The sequence below is a fragment of the Euleptes europaea genome, chromosome 4 (assembly GCF_029931775.1).
Source record: "Euleptes europaea isolate rEulEur1 chromosome 4, rEulEur1.hap1, whole genome shotgun sequence".
Lineage (NCBI taxonomy): Eukaryota > Metazoa > Chordata > Lepidosauria > Squamata > Sphaerodactylidae > Euleptes > Euleptes europaea.
In genome coordinates, this window is record NC_079315.1 from 110091323 (window position 1) to 110109218 (window position 17896).

A 17896-nucleotide genomic window follows, 5' to 3' on the forward strand; every position below is an offset into this window, starting at 1 on the left:
GATTGGAGGGGGCATAGAGCAACTTTGCTTAATTAACCATGGAAAATATAAACAGTCCAAGTAATTAAATAGAACATCGCCTTGAAAAGGACACACAGTTAGTATTAATGCATCTTTAGAGCTGGCGTTCCATCGCCTTCCCGCATCTGTTAGCTTTTTCAAGTTTTGATTCTGCAGCCTACTCAGATATGCCATCGATTCTATCTAGATCGGTAGCCAGAGATTTGTGGGAGCGAGACATGAGATTAGCTGTGTTCAGAACGGAGCACCGCACATGTGAATCAAGTGCAGTTCACCTCCCCCCCTTTTGGGATGGAATTCCACAGGAAAGTGAATTTACAGCCATTCCAGGGGAACAACAGAAACATTTTTGGAATGCAAGGGGAAATGTTTGGAGATAGCTTAAGCAATGAACAGCTTAGTGTTCTGTCTCTGGTGTAAAGCCTTCAGTTCCTCTGGAAAGCCTGTTCCTGTGAATCTAGTTTCTGAAGGGTCAAGGCAGAGGTTGTTGGGACTGAGGGAGAAGAAGAGCGATGACATGCTTCCTTTCTGCAGGTGGTGGTGGAGCAAACTGCAATTTTCAACTAGGCCCCCTTTTTTGTGGTTGGCCGAGAGAGCAAGTCTCACGCGACTGGACTTTTGCTTTTTTAGTTAATCACAGTTTGTACAGGTTCTTGCTTATCAGCAACTGGCTTTCTCAGCTGACTTCTGTAGAGTAGAGGCCATTTGAACTGTGAAAACACCATTCAGGCTGCTTGAAAGTACACATTTAACCAATTTTCACCCATCTTTGTTAACCCCCCCTCAAAAAAAAGTATCATTTTCTTTTAGCTGGCCAACGGAATCCCTGTCATTTCTCACTGAGTGAGACATTGCTTTTCTCAGAAGTATTCAGCTTGCTAATTTTGTTTGTATTTCAAGACAGTGTCCTAGAAATCACTGGAGACTGGTGGTTGCTATCTTACCTGTACTTTTTAAGTTTCCACAGAGATAATGCCACTTAACACTTGTTTTTTTGGGGGGTGCTGGTGGTAAAATTTAGCCCTAATCATTGAAACAAATGTGCAAGGAAATAATATTTTCTGGGATACCAATTTAGTTCAGACTGTCCTCAAAATAAGGAAATGGCTGGAACTTTTTCTTTTTTCTTTTCAACAGTGTTGATTAACCTTTGCTAGTTTCTCAGACAAGACATTCCTGGAAGCGTGCCGAGGGGGAAAAATCCAAGAATAGTGATCACCTGCTGCGAAATATAGAAAACAAGCTGTTAGCCAAGTAGGAAGTTCAAGCTTGGTCATTCTTTATGGAGGCAAATGATAAGGAGGTGGGTAGAAGAGTTGGTTCGGCCAGGGAAAGCTGACCCAATTCCACAGGGCTGTAAGATGGAGATCACAAATCACAAAATCACACAAGGCTGGAAGACACCACAAGGGGCATCCAGTCCAACCCCCTGCCATGCTGGATCCCACAATCAAAGTGCTCCCGACAGATGGCCATCCAACCTCTGCTTAAAGACCTCCAACGACGGGGACTCCACCACCCTCCGAGGCAGCGCGTTCCACGCGCCCTCACCGTCAGAAAGTTCTTCCTAATGTTTTGGTGGAATTGCTTTTCTCTTAGATTAAATCCATTACTCCGTGTCCTAGTCTCTGAAGCAACAGAGAACAAGCTTGTTCCCTCATTAACATGGCATCCCTTCAAATATTTAAACATGGCTATCATGTCACCCCTTAACCTTCTCTTCTCCAGACTAAACAAACCCAGCTCCTTAAGTCTCTCCACATAGGGCATAAATTCCAGACCTTTGATCATTCTGGTCGCTCTCCTCTGGACACTCTCCAGCTTTGGTTCTTGTAGGTTATCCGGGCTGTGTAACTGTGGTCTTGGTATTTTCTTTCCTGACGTTTCGCCAGCAGCTGTGGCAGGCATCTTCAGAGGAATAACACTGAAGGACAGTGTCAGTGTTACTCCTCTGAAGTGTTACTCCTCTGAAGATGCCTGCCACAGCTGCTGGCGAAACGTCAGGAAAGAAAAAACCAAGACCACGGTTACACAGCCCGGATAACCTACAAGAACCAATGAACTCTGACCGTGAAAGCCTTCGACAATACTCTCCAGCTTGTCAACATCCTTCTTAAATTGTGGAGCCCAAAACCGGACACAGTATTCCAAGTGAGGTCTGACCAATGCAGAATACAGTGGTAGTATTACTTCTCTTGATCTAGAAACAATATTTCTATTGATGCAGCCCAGAATGACATTGGCCTTCTTAGCCGCCATAGCACACTGTTGACTCATATTCAGTTTGTGGTCCACTAACCCATTCCTGAGCTGAAGCGTACGGGGATGGCACTGTGCCTCTTCCTAAGCCGATTCCCGTACGCCATTAAACAAACAAAAAAAAAGCCATTTCGCGGCTTTTTTTGTTTAACTGGGGCCTTTCGCCCCATAGGGACGTATGGTTGAGGGCAGAAATGGTTTCCCATCAGAGCTGGCCTCCCTACTTCACCCAACTCTTTGTTTTCCACCGTTTAATTGGGGAGCCTGGCTTCTGCTCTTGACTTTGCCAAGACCCTATACGTCAAACTTGTGCTCCATCTGATCTTAGTTTTAACTGAATTTTAACTGGAATTGTTGGTTTTAATTAATATTGTAGATATTGTAGATTTGTTGTTACCCGCCCTGAGCTTGACTTTGGCTGGGGAGGGCAAGATATAAATAAAAAGTAATAAAATAAATAAATAAATTGAATGTTTTATCAGTTTTATGGTATATGTTGATGTGACCCGCTTTGAGCCCAGCCACGGCTTGGATAAGGCAGGATATAAATCATCATCATCATCAGAAGAGTTGGTTTTTATATGGTTTTTCTCTACCACTTAAGGATGAATCAAACCAGCTTACAATTACCTTCCCTTCCCTTCCCCACAGCAGACACCCTGTGAGGTAGGTGGGGCTGAGAGAGCTCTAAGAGAGTTGTGACTAGCCCAAGGTCACCCAGCTGGCTTCATGTGTAGGAGTGGGGGGGAAAAATCCAATTCACCAGATTAGTGTCTGCTGCTCATGTGTAGGAGTGGGGAATCAAACCCGGTTAGAATAATAGCAGCATAGAGTTAGAAGGGGCCATCTAGTCCAACCCCCTGCTAAATGCAGGACGTGCCTAGACACGTGTTTGTCCAGCCTCTGCTTAAAGACCGCCAGTGAGGGGGATCTCACCACCTCCCTAGTTAGCTGATTCCACTGTTGAACAACTCTTACTGTAAAAAAAAAATTCCTAATTTTTCCTCCAGATCAGAGTCCACCACTCCAAGCCACTGCTCTTAACCCTACACTACGCTGGCTCATCATCATCATCATCATCATCACTGGTGTCATAGAGGCCAAATCCAACTACCAAAGCATTTCCCCCCTGGTCTTTAGAGTGCCTAACATATGTTTCTCAGTGTGTAGAAAAACGTTTGCTTATGGCCTGACTCGTAAAGAAAAGTTAAAAAAAAATTAGTTGTGTGAAATGGAGATATTACATATTTTAAGAATACAGGAACACTCAACCTGTAACAACCCCAAGTCCATCTAGTCTGGTCAGCCAAATGCCTCTGAGAAAAATCTTCAGGATAGGATGGCAACCTCTCTTTCTGATTGTTTCCCAGCAAGTGGTTTTCAGAGGTGCTCTGCCTTTTTCGGAACAGGGGTATTTTCATTTAGCGAAATCAAACGAAAATCATGTCTGCACCTTAAAGTCTAGAAACATTCATTTCAGTGTAAGCTTCTGGGGGTCACTGCCTGCTTTGTCAGACAGATATGTGATGGAAGATTGCGCTGGGAAATTTAATGGGGCAGGTTGCGGGGGAGGCCTTGACTCCCCATTCCACCCTGTGCCAACCTGCCCCATAAAATTTCTTAATATGATTTTCTATCACATATCTATCTGACACAGTGCACTGTGACCCACAAAAACTCATATTGAAATAAATGTTTTTAGCCTTTAAAATGATACTGGATTTTCATTTTATTTTGCTACAACAGGCTAACATTCATTCAGCCCGCATGGCTAGTAGTAACTTTTACGCCCTTAATATTGTCGAAGGCTTTCACGGTCAGAGTTTGTTGGTTCTTGTAGGTTATCCGGGCTGTGTAACCGTGGTCTTGGAATTTTCTTTCCTGACGTTTCGCCAGCAACTGTGGCAGGCATCTTCAGAGTAGTAACACTGAAGGACAGTGTCTCTCAGTGTCAAGGGTGTAGGAAGAGGAATATATAGTCAGAAAGGGGTTGAGTTTGAGCTGAGTATTGTCCTGCAAAAGTATTGTCCTGTAAGTATCAAGATAATAGCACATTATCTTGATACTTACAGGACAATACTTTTGCAACTCAGTTAATTCTTGGCATGAATATGTACTCACCTTTGGTTGACGTGAATCTACCGGCAGTCAATTTCATCAGATGTCGCTGAGTTCTAATGTTCTCCTAACTATTCACAATCATTTACTATGTTCTATGCACTTTAATATTGCCTTTGGGGAGCCAGCATGGTGTAGTGGTTAGCAGCGGCAGGGTCTAATCTGGAGAACCAGGTTGGATTCCCCACTCCTCCACATGAAGCTTACTGGGTAACCTTGGGCTAGTCACAGTTCTTTTAGAACTCTCTCAGCCCCTCCTACCTCGCAAGGTACTTGTTATGTGTTGTGGGGTAGAAGGGAAGGCAGTTGTAAACTGCTTTGAGAATCCTTGCAGTAGAGAAAAGTGGGGTATAAAAACCAACTCTTCTGCTTTTGTATATAATACCCCAATTGCATCTTGGCACTTGTTTCATAGCTGTAACACCTCACTTTGTGTTGCTAGATGGTGCCAACATTATTATGGAGCCAGACCACTTATGACTTTGAATGGGAAACAAACATATCTGGACGTGTCTACTATCTGGGTTAATAGAATGGCTTCTGACTGTATAGAAGATCTAGCCATTGTGACATTCTACCTTATCTAGTTGTTTCCAAGCAATTCAGTAAGGGAATGCAGTGAAGGGGGGCATGTTATTTAAGGAAGCAAATTTTCATACAACTGTCTAAAATGTGATGAATAACTTTGGATAAGGCTTGTTATTAAATTATGTATTTGTTATTTCACACTTTTGGATTCCAACTCTTGACAAAAAATTCCCAAGATGCAGTAGCAAAACAATCAGAAGTCACAATAAAACATGTTTATATAAGTTTATTTTTAATATTAGACACATTTGTCACTTAATGGCTGCATTCAGATGTAACAACAAACCATGGCTTATCATCATGGAAACAAGCAACCCTTGGAAGTCATTAGGCTCACATGTTTGCCCTCTCTTTCCCTTCTTCAGGGATTGAAGATTTCTTCATTCCCAACAAATCATAGTTTGTTATTTCATCTGAATTGGATGAAACAACAAACTACAGTTTGTTCTGTTGTCTGTAACCAGGATTTTAAATCAAGATTAAACCATAGTTTGGTATACTGGCTTGTAAGTAATATGAAACAATAATTTGCAATTTCGTCTGAGTTGAATGATGTTTGGAAATGCAGATTTCAATTTCTATGAACATGCAAGAAAAACTGAGTGGAAGTGTGTTAGCTCAGAGCCTTCCAAGGCTTATGTCATGATGACAAACCAATTTATTACTCCAGCACCCAGCGATGGCTTATGTGTGTGAAGTCATTGTCTTATCAAATGCCACGCAGACGTTCATATCACCTTACACAATATCAAATGCAGTAGGTTTCAATAGGTAATTCAAACATTCAGCTGTGTGTCATATCAAGTGATGTCTATTCATATATGACTCCACCCTTAAGGTAGATGGTAGATGTAAACCAATTTGCAGTACCAAATGTTAGATTTTAGGTTTAAGAGCAGTACATAAGATGCAATGCCTTTATTAATAAGACTCATAGGTCTGAAATTTCTAGAAGTACCATTTAGGAAACATATTTATAGTTAACCAAAGGTGATTAGTAGCTATAACTGGCTTACAGGAAGAAATGTTTTCGAAGCATTAATTGAAATCCATGGGAAATACCTTACCAATGAACTGAAATGTTTTTTTAAAAGTCTGTGGAATTGGCAATTATTTATTTTAGCATTCTGTTGCTAAAATGTGGCAAATTAATTGAATAGTTAAGAAAGGATTCCCCTCCCCCAGAACAACAGGCTATCTGCCATGTACAGTTTGTTGCAAAATGTTCAAAGAGAGATTAAAGGAAGTTTGTAAATGGAAAATCTGACAAAACCTGAAAGGTGAATGGAAATAGCTGTCATTAAACCTAAATAAGCTGCTCTTTCTTTCTTTCTTTCTTTCTTTCTTTCTTTCTTTCTTTCTTTCTTTCTTTCTTTCTTTCTTTCTTTCTTTCTTTCTTCTTTCTTTCTTCCTCCCTCCCTCCCTCCCTCCCTCCCTCCCTCCCTCCCTCCCTCCCTCCCTCCCTCCCTCTAAGTAGGAGGTAACAGGTGTTTGCAGCAAAAAAACAACTTACTAGCGTCACTTTTTGTAACTTTAGTAGGACACAAAGATCTTGGTAAGCACATAAACTTTCTTCTTGTTGAGAGTTTCCTGCATCAACAAATCAATATCCTTAGCACCCATTTTTCCCATGGCATTGGAAGCAGCAATCCTTAAACATGATTCATTGTAAACATATTTTTACAGGGTAATTCTCTACACTTTGGGAGTTGTCTACACATGGGCAGGTGCCACTGCATAGGGTGGCACCTGCAAGTGTTGCTATGAACAGAATATGTTGCTAGTAATTGAACACTACCACTCGGGGATATAATAGTTCCTAATCTTCAGCTGTGCAATGGCAGCGTCCAGTATGAACTCTGCTCTCCTCTTTCATTTGCCACCGAACGTCAAGTAAAAACCATACTTGCATCGTTTTTAATCGACAAGAGGCATATGTTTATTATTCACAGTCACATAGCTGTACTAGGATAATAGCAGTAGACTGGCTTCGTGTGCTACCGTCCTTAGGAGTAAACCACACCGAGTAGACCTGCTTAGGGTTGTGCTTATAGTTCTGGATATTAATTTGAAAGTACTTAGCTATTTTTTACACATTTCTCCACTTTTCAACATGGATATTACTTGATGTTCACAGGACTCTTTATCCATCTATTGCAGCAGGTGGTTGTGTTCCTTTACTCATGTATCCCTTTAGTCTAGGGGTCCTCAAACCTTTTAAATGGGGTCAGTTCACTGTCCCTCAAACACTGTTGGGGTCCGGACTATAGTTTGAAAAAATATGAACAAATTCCCCGCCTGTGCGGGGGAGGAGGAGGCGGCACGAGGGGGCTCTCCTGAAATGCATCCTCCTCCCGAGCCCGGACCTTCCCCCTTCGCTCTGCGGCTGGGGCTCGGCCTTCCCTCGGCAGACGCGGCCTCGCCCCTGCCCCAGCCTCCCTTGCGTTCTCTGCACGCACGCACAGAGGCGAGTTAATGGGGAATAAAGAGGCTGGAGTCCGCTGCAAGTGCCTGCACTTTACAAATGTAGTGGTTAAGAGTGGTGGTTTGGAGCGGGGACTCTGATCTAGAGGACCGGGTTTGATTCCCCACTCCTCCACGTGAGAAGCGGCGGCTAATCTGGTGAACCTGGTTGGTTTCCCTACCCCTACACACGAAGCCAGCTGGCTGACCTTGGGCTAGTTACAGCTCTGTTAGAGCTCTCTCAGCCCCACCTGCCTCACAGGGCGTCTGTTGTGGGAGGGTATGGGAAGGGGATTGTAAGGCAATTTGAGTCTCCCTTTAGTGGAAGAGAAAGTCGGCATGTAAAAACCAAGGCCATTTATGCACGGGAGGTTTTGCCTTGGATTTGCCGCTCTCCAGATGCACATTTTCCCCATCCGAATTCTCCAAACTCTGTCCGGGGGTGGGGGGAGCTTTTGAGTTCTGAGAATTCGGATGGGGAAAATGTGCATCTGGAGAGCGGCAAATCCAAGGCAAAACCTCCCGTGCATAAATGGCCACAAGTCTTTTTCTTCTTCTCCCTGGAGATATTCCCAGCCCCCCAAGGGGCCCCTACAATTACCTCCAGGCCACAAGGATACCCCCGGGAGGAGAGAGAGCCCCGAGCCATGAGAACGCTGCCTGACTGCGGCCAAAACAGGAACGCCAGGGCCACGTTGGGCTGCATCGTGGAGGGCCCAAAGGACCAGGCACAGCTGCATGGAGCTCGAGGAGGCCAGGCCCAGCCAGGCCACAAAGCTAGGCAATGGAAGAAGTCTCCCGGTGGGGCGTGCTGCGGAAGAGAAGGGGGCGACGGGGCCCAGGAAAGTGGGTTTGGGGCCTGGGAGGGAGAGGGTGTAGCGGGCGACTGGGTGGCGGGCGAGGCGGCAAGATGCCTCATGCGCCCAGGAAAGGGGGTTTTGGCCCGGGAAGGGTGGGAGGGAGAGGGCGAAGGGAGTGACTGGGCGGTGCGCGAGGCGGCAAGACGCCTCATGCGCCCAGGAAAGGGGGTTTGGGGCTGGAGAGGGAGCAGGGAAGGAGGCAACTGGGGCGGGAGGGAGGCTTCCGGCTGGAAGCCCAGAAAAGCTCTGGGAGGGGGGCAAGGGGGGACTGGCTTTCTCGGTCCCCGGGCCGGACAAAAGCCCTCCAGGGGCCGGATCCGGCCCGCAGGCCATAGTTTGAGGACCCCTGCTTTAGTCCTTTGTTAACGTTCAGGTTCAGCACCCTATCTTTATTTGACAAATAAGTGCATTTTTTTAGAAGTCTCCTTAGTGTCCTGAACCATTTTGATTGCCTTGTACTCATCTTCTAGGGGTACGGTACTAAGACGGTTTTGTTATTTCTGGCTGTTTAACTGTAGTACTGATTACTAGGTAAAAAATAAACCTAGTCAGGTCCTGCAGTTTGCTGATGAACAATATCAGAAGTGCACTAACTTTCACCATGCTCTTTTGATTTGTTTAGTTTAATTGTCCAGCCCATTTCCCATATTCTGCGAAGGAACAGTCAATCATAATTTCTGGTTATGCTATGCAGGAGATGTTGGCAGTAAAGGAGTGAAGCCATGAAACAGCTGATAGGATTGTGAAGAAATAACTCAGTTGTTTAAACACAGTTGAGTCTGTCCTCCTTGTGAAACTCCTCCCTTGAGTTAGAAACCACAGTAGGTGTGTATTCATGGAACCACTGTTGGAGAATTCTCAACGGAGATTTCCATCATGGTGACAAAAAATAGATAGAAAAAATAGATAAAAAATAGATAGGTTTAATTTCTAAATTAAAGGGTTGTTAAAGAATGCCCTCTCGGGAGTATTCTCGGAAGAATCTGGAGAAGTGAACTATGAGGACAGGAAAGGTCAAGGGAATAGAATATTCTTTAAGGTCAAAACCACAGTGTCATCAGTTGGAGGGGGGGAAGAGAGTGATAATAACCAAAACAAATACAGTAGATAGGAGTCAGAGATGCTCTGCTGCTCACCAAATTAGGCCTTCTGTGAATGAAAGACTATTTCTTTTACAAGAGAATAGTCACCCTCTGTGAATGAATGCAGTTTGTGGAATCATACCTTTTGATTCACTCTTGTTAGCTGAATTAAGAGTGTATTGGTATAATCTGAGGAACTAATTTACTGGATTCCATGGCCTTCTTATATGATACTGTGACTGGTTGCTTTGTCTGAATTTCCAGTTAAAATGTTATAAAGGCATGTCCTCAATATTAATTATGTACCTTCTAGAACCTTGGACACTGTCTGTTGTCACAGCTGACTAATGTCGACCCCATAGGGATTTAAAGGCAAGACGCGTTCAGAGGTGGTTTGCCATTACCTACCTCTGCGTGGGCTGAGAGAGTTCTGAGAGAACTGTGACTGGCCCAAGGTCACCCAGCAGGCTTTGTGTGAACGAGCGGGGAATCGAACCCAGTCCTCCAGATTAGAGTCCACCACTCCTAACCAACACACCATGCTGGCTGGCTGTTGCTGGAGTTATTTCTTCCTGCATCCACAGTCCTTGTACCCAGACATCTAGGAGCAGCCTGGCACGTTGTTCCATCTCTTTGAAGAGAGAATTAAGCTATGTCAGAAGCCTGGTTCAGATTGTTGCAGACAGACTAACAAAACCCAGTTGAAGTCAATGATTGTTGATCTTGATTGCGCTCTGTAAGAGTGTATACATTTGATGGGGAAAATGCTAACCTTAAATTTTATTTAATAGTCAATAAATTAGGTCAGAGGTTTTTTTGCACCGTTTTCAGTGTAGAGATGATTCAACGTAGAGATGATTCAATCTTGGCTATTTCTGGAGAGTGTGTAAAGTTTGATAAAATATAAACTGAACACTTTATAACAACAATAACTGAGATGGAACTAAGCAGCAGTATCCTTTAACAAGAGAGAGATTCTGCATGTGTGAATTGCTAATATCAATCCTTTCCCTAGCTTGCTCAGTGTAGGAAAAAGTGTCCTTAAGAGAATTGGCTGGGAGAGGTCATTTGGAATGGAGGAAGGGTAGGCTAAATCTTTCTTGCCACTTTTACAGACCTCTCTTTGTGATCGAAGTCTCTTTCCCTATAACCAACCTGCTCTTCCCAAGCGAACTACAGTAGGACTTTTGCTGCATGGGTTTGTGTGTACTAAGCAGCTATGTCTTTCCTTGGAAGAAATGCAGCACACTGATTATCACTGCAGAAATAACTGTCGAAGACTATTGAATCTCTACTGGAAGTAAGCAGTTACTGCCAGCGTGGTGTAGTGGTTAAGAGCAGTGGTTTGGAGTGGTGGACTCCAAGTGGAGAAATGACTAGCCAGTGTGGTGTAGTGCTTAAGAGACTCTGATCTGGAGAACCAGGTTTGATTCCCCACTCCTCCACATGAGGGGTGGATGCTAATCTGGTGAACCAGGTTGGTTTCCCCACTTTTCCACATGAAGCCAGCTGGGTGAGCTTGGGCTAGTCACAGCTCCCTTAGAGCTCTCTCAGCCCCACCTACCTCACAGGGTGTCTGTTGTGGGGAGAGGAAGGGAAGGTGATTGTAAGACTGTTTGATCCTTCCTTTAGTAGGAAAAGTCGGCATATAAAAACCAACTCTTCTTCTTCCTCCTCCTCCTTGGTGAGTTACGCACCTCATGCTGTACCTCAAACTATTGTAAGCTTATAATAAGTCCTGTTTGTGAATCTAAAAAAATAGTTTTGCTTCATCTTTTTTTAATAAATGTTTTCATTTTATTTTTATATACTCACAAGTAACAATAACAACATAATATTCACATGACACATACCAAACATTACATTGGCCATTACCGGTTGTGCCTTACAGATAGTGTCTACCATCTCCAAAAACTGTTTATATATGAGTACTTATTGATTATGCTTATTTAAGCTTCTTAAATGACTTTTCTAAGCAATTTTATACTATTATTTGCCTTAAGTTTTGCTTCATCTTGAATGAGATCAGAAACAAATTCATCAGCACACTTTGTCGTCCTTTGTTTAGCACAAACCGTTGCACACTTTTCAGTGTTGTGTGTTGATGGTTGTCCTGATCGTTAGGGTTTGTAATGTCTTTCTTTTTGGTACTATATTATTAATATGTGTGAGCGCTTTGTTTCTCTCTCTGTGCTGTGTGTGTGTGTGTGTGTGTGTGTACACATACACACCTCTAATTTGTACTTTATTCATGAACGTCAGGGCATGGAATCTTTTTTTCTGTTTTATTGGTATTGTATACAATAAGTTATTAAGTTTCATCTCTGTAACACACCTGCAGTAAAATAACAAAACATTACTGCACTTAAGGAACATGTGTGTGTGCTGGAACGTTCTACCCCCCCTCCATTCCAAACAGCTGCTTACAGATTTCAAGATCCTTTGTATATATTCCCTAGAGCCCACCTCTAATAATCGAGACACATCTGCCATTGCAGTATTATAGGCATATGTGGTTTTATTGAAAGCTATACCTATCTATAAAAAAATTAAATAACTACTACCTCAATTAAATTGGCAAGCTACCTTTTTTGAAGATCATATTGCAGACCTCTTGAGACGTGAGAGTTCATTTTACTCCTCTATTACAAATCGCTAACTGTGTTTTTGATTAGTCAAATAAGTAGATTTCTTCTTGCTCTGATGGCAGGTTATCTTTACCTGTTATCAAATTTCCTTCCTGCTCTCGTCACATAAAAGCACATAAATGTTACATTGTGGCAACATTAAATCTAATCAAGCCGAGGAATTCAGAGACAAATTCTTTTATTCTTCCAGCTTCGTTTTGTCTGTCTGTCTGTCTGTCCTGTCTTTCCTCTCCTGATTTGTTACAGAATGAAATACGTGTTAGGTGCATCAGATTTTATAGTGAATGTGAAAATATTGCAACTGATCCAGTGAGCACGTTGGGAGCGAGCCATGCAGCCTTTCTTCTGGGCAGATCACATACTCTCCAGCTGTGCATAAGAGAAGAATGTGTACTTCTCTATGGCAGAGAGCATGAAAGTCGCATAGCAATGTTTACTTCCCTGTGGTCACATGGAAGAAGATGATAAACTGACCATGCAGAATTCAACATGTTATTTCATTATTAATCACTTGTGTGGTGTTTTTAGCATGCCCGATACTCTTTTGTGCCAATTTTACAAACTAGTTATGAGAATATTTGAATGCAAGCCGGTTTATGGATTGATCGTCTGATCCACAATGCAAGTAAATCAGTGCTTAGAATGAGGTGTTGTTGTTGGGGGGCGGGGAATACAAGTGTGACTGCGTTAGAACAAAGTGACTACCTTGATGGCAAATAAAGATATTTTTTGCAATCACCATTCAACTACATAGTTAAATTGTGGAACTCCCTGCCCCAGGATGTGGCGATGGGTGCCAGCTTGGAAGGCTTTAAGAGGGGAGTGGACGTGTTCATGGAGGAGAGGGGCTATCCATGCCTACTATTAAAATGGATACCAGTCATGATGCATTCTTATTCTGTGTAGTATCAGAAGAGCATGCCTATTATATTAGGTGCTGTGAAACCCAGGCAGGACCATGCTGCTGCTGTGGTCTGATTTGTGGGCTCCCTAGAGGTACCTGGTTGGCCACTGTGTGGACAGACTGTTGGACTTGATGGGCCTTGGTCTGATCCAGCATGGCTTTTCTTATGTCCTTATGGAGGACAGGGCTATCCATGGCTACTAGTAAAAATGAATACTAGTCATGATGCATACCTATTCTCTCCAGGATCAGAGGAGCATGCCTATTATATGAGGTGCTGTGGAACCACTGTGTGGACAGACTGCTGGACATGATAGGCCTTGGTCTGATCCAGCATGGATTTTCTTATGTTCTTATGTACATTAGAAAACCCTGGATAAATGTTTGCCATTTGGGATAAGTATGATGCCATGATAGTTCAGTGTAAGACGTTTCCTTCTTAAAGGCCCTCTTCTCCCACTCTGAATCTGTGTCAGTTTTATTCCTCCCACCTGTCTCTCCTCTCTGTGCTAACTCCTAAAAAAGATTAGATAATTCTCAGCCAAATGATGAGCTGCCTTTAGTCCCTTTGCTCTAGGGTTGCCAACCTCCAGGTGGTAGCTGGAGAGATCCTGTGAGTACGACTGATTTCCAGAGGACCAAGATAATTTCCCCTGGAGAAAATGGCCGCTTTGGAAGATGGTGTCTATGGCATTATGTTCCACTGAGGTCCCTCCCCAAACCATGCCCTCCCCAGTCTCCACCCCCCCCCAAACCTCCAGGAATTTCTCTACCCAGAGCTGGCAATTCTACCTTGCTGGGAGAATGGTGGGCTATAATATTTAAATAAATAAATTATCGTTGTGTGAGATAGCACATTACACAATCAAAGAAGTCACTGATGAAGACTTGTGTTTGGGGGGCCCTCTGGAGTTATTCAGTGTGACATAAGATTGTGGGCGGAAGTGTACCCCCTGCTCAAAACATAGAAACACTATTCACTTCTGCTATATGTGTGGGGCAGGATCCAGACCCTGAGCAGCATGTAGCCTTCTACATGTTTACTTCATGTGTGTGTGAGAGAGAGAGAGTGAGTGAGAGAGAGTATGTGTGTAGGATGCCTGTGATTTGTTAAGAAATATATGAAATAATGCTTCATCATAATAGTATGAATAAATAAATAAATTTTATTTGCAGCTAGTATTCCAGCTAAAACAGATAAAACAGAAACTGTCTAATAGTATAAATTAGTCAGAAACTGACTAATAGTATGAATTTGTTGGTTTGCTTTTTTGCAGTCAAGTCACAGCTGATTTATGGTGACCCCGTAGGGTTTTCAAGACAAGAGAAGTCTGGAGATGGTTTGCCATTGCCTGCCTCTGTGTCACAACCCTGGTATTCCTTGGAGGTCTCCCATCCAAATACTAGCCAGGATCAGGGCTGAGAGTGAGTGACTGGCCCAAGGTCACCCAGCAAGCTTCCATGGCACAAGTGGGGATTTGAACCTGAGATTCCCAGGTCCTAGTCTGTCATCGTAGCCACCACCCCAGCTCTTGATCATATACGTTCTATGTGCTAGTACTGTGTGAAAGAAAAAAGGCCGTGTTCTAAAACACACTGCTGTTTTGTGCAGTTCAGTTTAATCACAAACATCCTGTTACAAGTTTCTTTTGTGACAGAATAACAGGGCCCCATACATCCCTTACATGCAGTGTCTTGATACTATATGCCAGTGAGGTGTAGTGGTTAAGAGCAGTGGTTTGGAGCGGTGGACTCTGATCTTGAGAACCAGGTTTGATTCCCCACTCTTCCACATGAGCGGCGGAGGCTAATCTGGTGAACTGGATTTGTTTCTCCACTCCTACACATGAAGCCAGCTGGGTGACCTTGGCCTAGTCACACTCTCTCAGCCCCACCTACTTCACAGGGTATCTGTTGTGGGGAGGGGAAGAGAAGGTGATTCTTCCTTAAGTGGTAGATAAAGTCAATATATAAAAAACAACTCTTCTTTTTGCAAGATTCAGACATGAATGGCAGCAGCATCCTGATGATGCCTACCTCACTGTAGTTCCTTCTAAATGTAGGGAGGAAGAGGCCAGCCAACCTGGTATGTTCTGGCTACCAAAAATTCTACTGCCACAGTCCTTTGAAGCCTGGTGGAGGGGCAGCTGGCATGCACACCTGGCTCCCACAGGCTACAACAACTATTTTATGCACACGGAGAGATACAAAACGGGGTTGGATCATCCCCGCAATGTTACAAAACTATGTGTTTTATTTATTTCAGATGTTTGTATGCCACCTTTCCATTAAAAAAATGCTCACAGAAGACAACTAAGATGACTAAGGCCGGGCACGGTAGAAGTTTATAAAATTATGCGTGGGGTGGACAAGTTGGATAAAGAGCACCTTTTCTCCCTTACAATCATAATAACAACAATAATATCAGTACTTAAGATACCACGTTACAGTTGTACGAAACCCAAAGCAACTGTTTGTATGCTGCTACCTTGGGCCCCTTCGGCCATGGGGAATCCTCTCCGGGTGTATAGGTTCACAGACAGACTCTGCCATGACTTTATCCCTTCCGTTGTTTGGTGATATTTTTTTATGACATGGGTCGTGTCAGTGTGAATGGTTCAGAACATAGGAGGGGGGAAAAGTTGGACAGATTTTATTGTTGTAGCATTCAACTGTATCTGAAGTTGAATAGGCCATATTACCGCATAAATATTCTGGATTACGTTTATTACTTCAGTTTCCTGATAAAACCAGGTACAAGGAACAGCATTTATCAGTTCGCCGTAGCTTCTTCTGACTGTTGCCAACCCCAAATACTCTGAAGTAAACACAATTTTGTTTCGTCTGGCATACCCCAAGAACGGTTACTGGCCCTCCTTCTGGTGTGGTTTGCTTATATGTTTTTAATTGAATTATTTTGTGATTTTAAAAAATATATATTTTAATGTCTCAAATGTTTTAATGTATTTAATGTTCGCTGCCTTGTAGACCCTGATTGGGTGGAAAGGCGGCATAAAATGTTTTCAATAAACAAATGAAGTACCAATCTAAATTTGGGCTGAGATACTGTACACACTGAACTTGGGAGTTAGTCCAGTTCAGCGCAACAGGGTTTACTTCTGGGTTACATAGGGCAAGGCTGCATATCTCATTGACTTCAGAACTGAGAATCAGAACACTTACTGAAGTGACAGAAATAAGTCCAATTGTGTATACAATTATAATTAGCTGATGTGGTGCAACTTACCTGAATGTAATGTCAAAGAGGGTTTTGTTCCCTTAGTCATTACTGGAAAAGTAAAACAATGGAATTCGACACACAGAAGAACAGGGATACTGGGGGGGGGGGGGAATGTAACCCACTGCATAAAAAAGAAACACTACCTAAGTAATATCCTGGTCACTGCAAATAAACACAGCTGTTTCTAAAGTCCAAGAATAGCATGAACCCCTGCTGAGTAACATTTGCCAGTTGTTCAGTAGCTTAACCTGTAATTCTCTTTGAGGCATTCTGAGTGTAGAACTTGAAAATAAAAAGAAGATAATAATGGACCCACTGAAAAAGGATTCAATGGGACCATTATTGTTCTTTTTTTTTTTTTGCTTAAAAAAAAGACTTATGCACATGCAATTGTGAGATGCATTGCCGCCCACTTTGAATACATTGTCATCACATCTAAGATTTTAATCATAAACAATTCTAAAGGGGCTTCCTGTAGGGTTGCCCCATAATGAAAGGCCAGAAGGTCCTGAGAAAGTATGCTATTGATTATGATTATATTGACTGCCGTATGAGCTCCCAGCATCGAATGCCTTTATCTTTACTCAAGTGCATTATGAAATGAGTCCTATTGGGAATATTCTAAAAGGTGGCAGTGTCCTACTAGACAGGGAACTGTGGCGCATTGTACGAAAATTGTAGTTTAGGAACAAGGTCATTTGTCTTTGCTAAAGCAATCAACAATATTGTCAGTTGCATCTGATTCTATGTTCTCTGTTTTTGTGGCTGTGCTTTTATGCAGAAAAGTTGAAAGGAAACAAGAAACGGGAGTGCTCTTCAAAAAGGAATCTGAATCTGCTCTAAAACTTTGTGCGCTTGGTATCAGAGTAATGCCCTCTTGTACATCTTATGGGTAGAACAACTGGTCTGTTTTTGCCAAATTATGTATAGCCAAGTTTTCCAGACCTTTCATTTCTGAGGGGAAAACTATTCATTAACCACTCTACATTTTTGTTGTATTTCCAGTGTGTAAGGTGGTTACCAGAGGAAGGACGAATTTTTGTGTTATAGCTTCTGCTTTTGCTGCTTTATTCCTAGGCATGTTCATCTGGTACATTTATTACAACTTTGTGGGCAACCGGGTAAAGTGTGGTCTGCTCCCTCTGGATTATAGTGGTATTTGGCATCTGTTAATATGTCCTTTCCCACTGATTTTATCTGCTCCTTTATCTTGATTTTTTAAATTGATACATTGATGTTTTTGTTCTGCTGAATGTTGCTTGTATTGGGTTTGTAAGGGGAGCAGTTGAAAGTTGAAGAAGAAATGAGTGAATACATAAGTCATTGTGCTGACAGATACTCCCCCTCTTTCTGTATACCCTCACAACGACTGTCTGAGATAGGTTACACTGAGAGGCTTGGGCAGTGCATAACACAAAGCCATGGCTTGTTTTGGTTGTGGTTAGTTAGTGGAACCAGGATCTGGTCTGTACGTGACTACTGAATCCTGGCTTGAACTTTGGCACTCTTTCTCCCACCTCCCCACCAGAGATCCAGCTGCTATCCCCATCATATGGCACCCAACTGTTGGCAAAATCCACACCTCATCACTAACACACACACTCACTATTGGCATCCGGCAGTACAAGATCAGGGGAGTGTAGGGTTGCCAACCAAAAGGTGGTGGCTTGAGATCTCCTACTATTACAACTGATCTCCAATAGACACAGATC

At 42.9% G+C, this 17896-nt stretch overlaps 1 protein-coding gene across 10 annotated transcripts in view; it reads left to right on the forward strand.

Annotated features, from left to right (window-relative positions):
- TCF4 (transcription factor 4) overlaps positions 1-17896 on the forward strand; it is a 426474-nt gene that overhangs the window by 206808 nt on the left and 201770 nt on the right. The gene's annotated exons all lie outside the window — the stretch shown is intronic.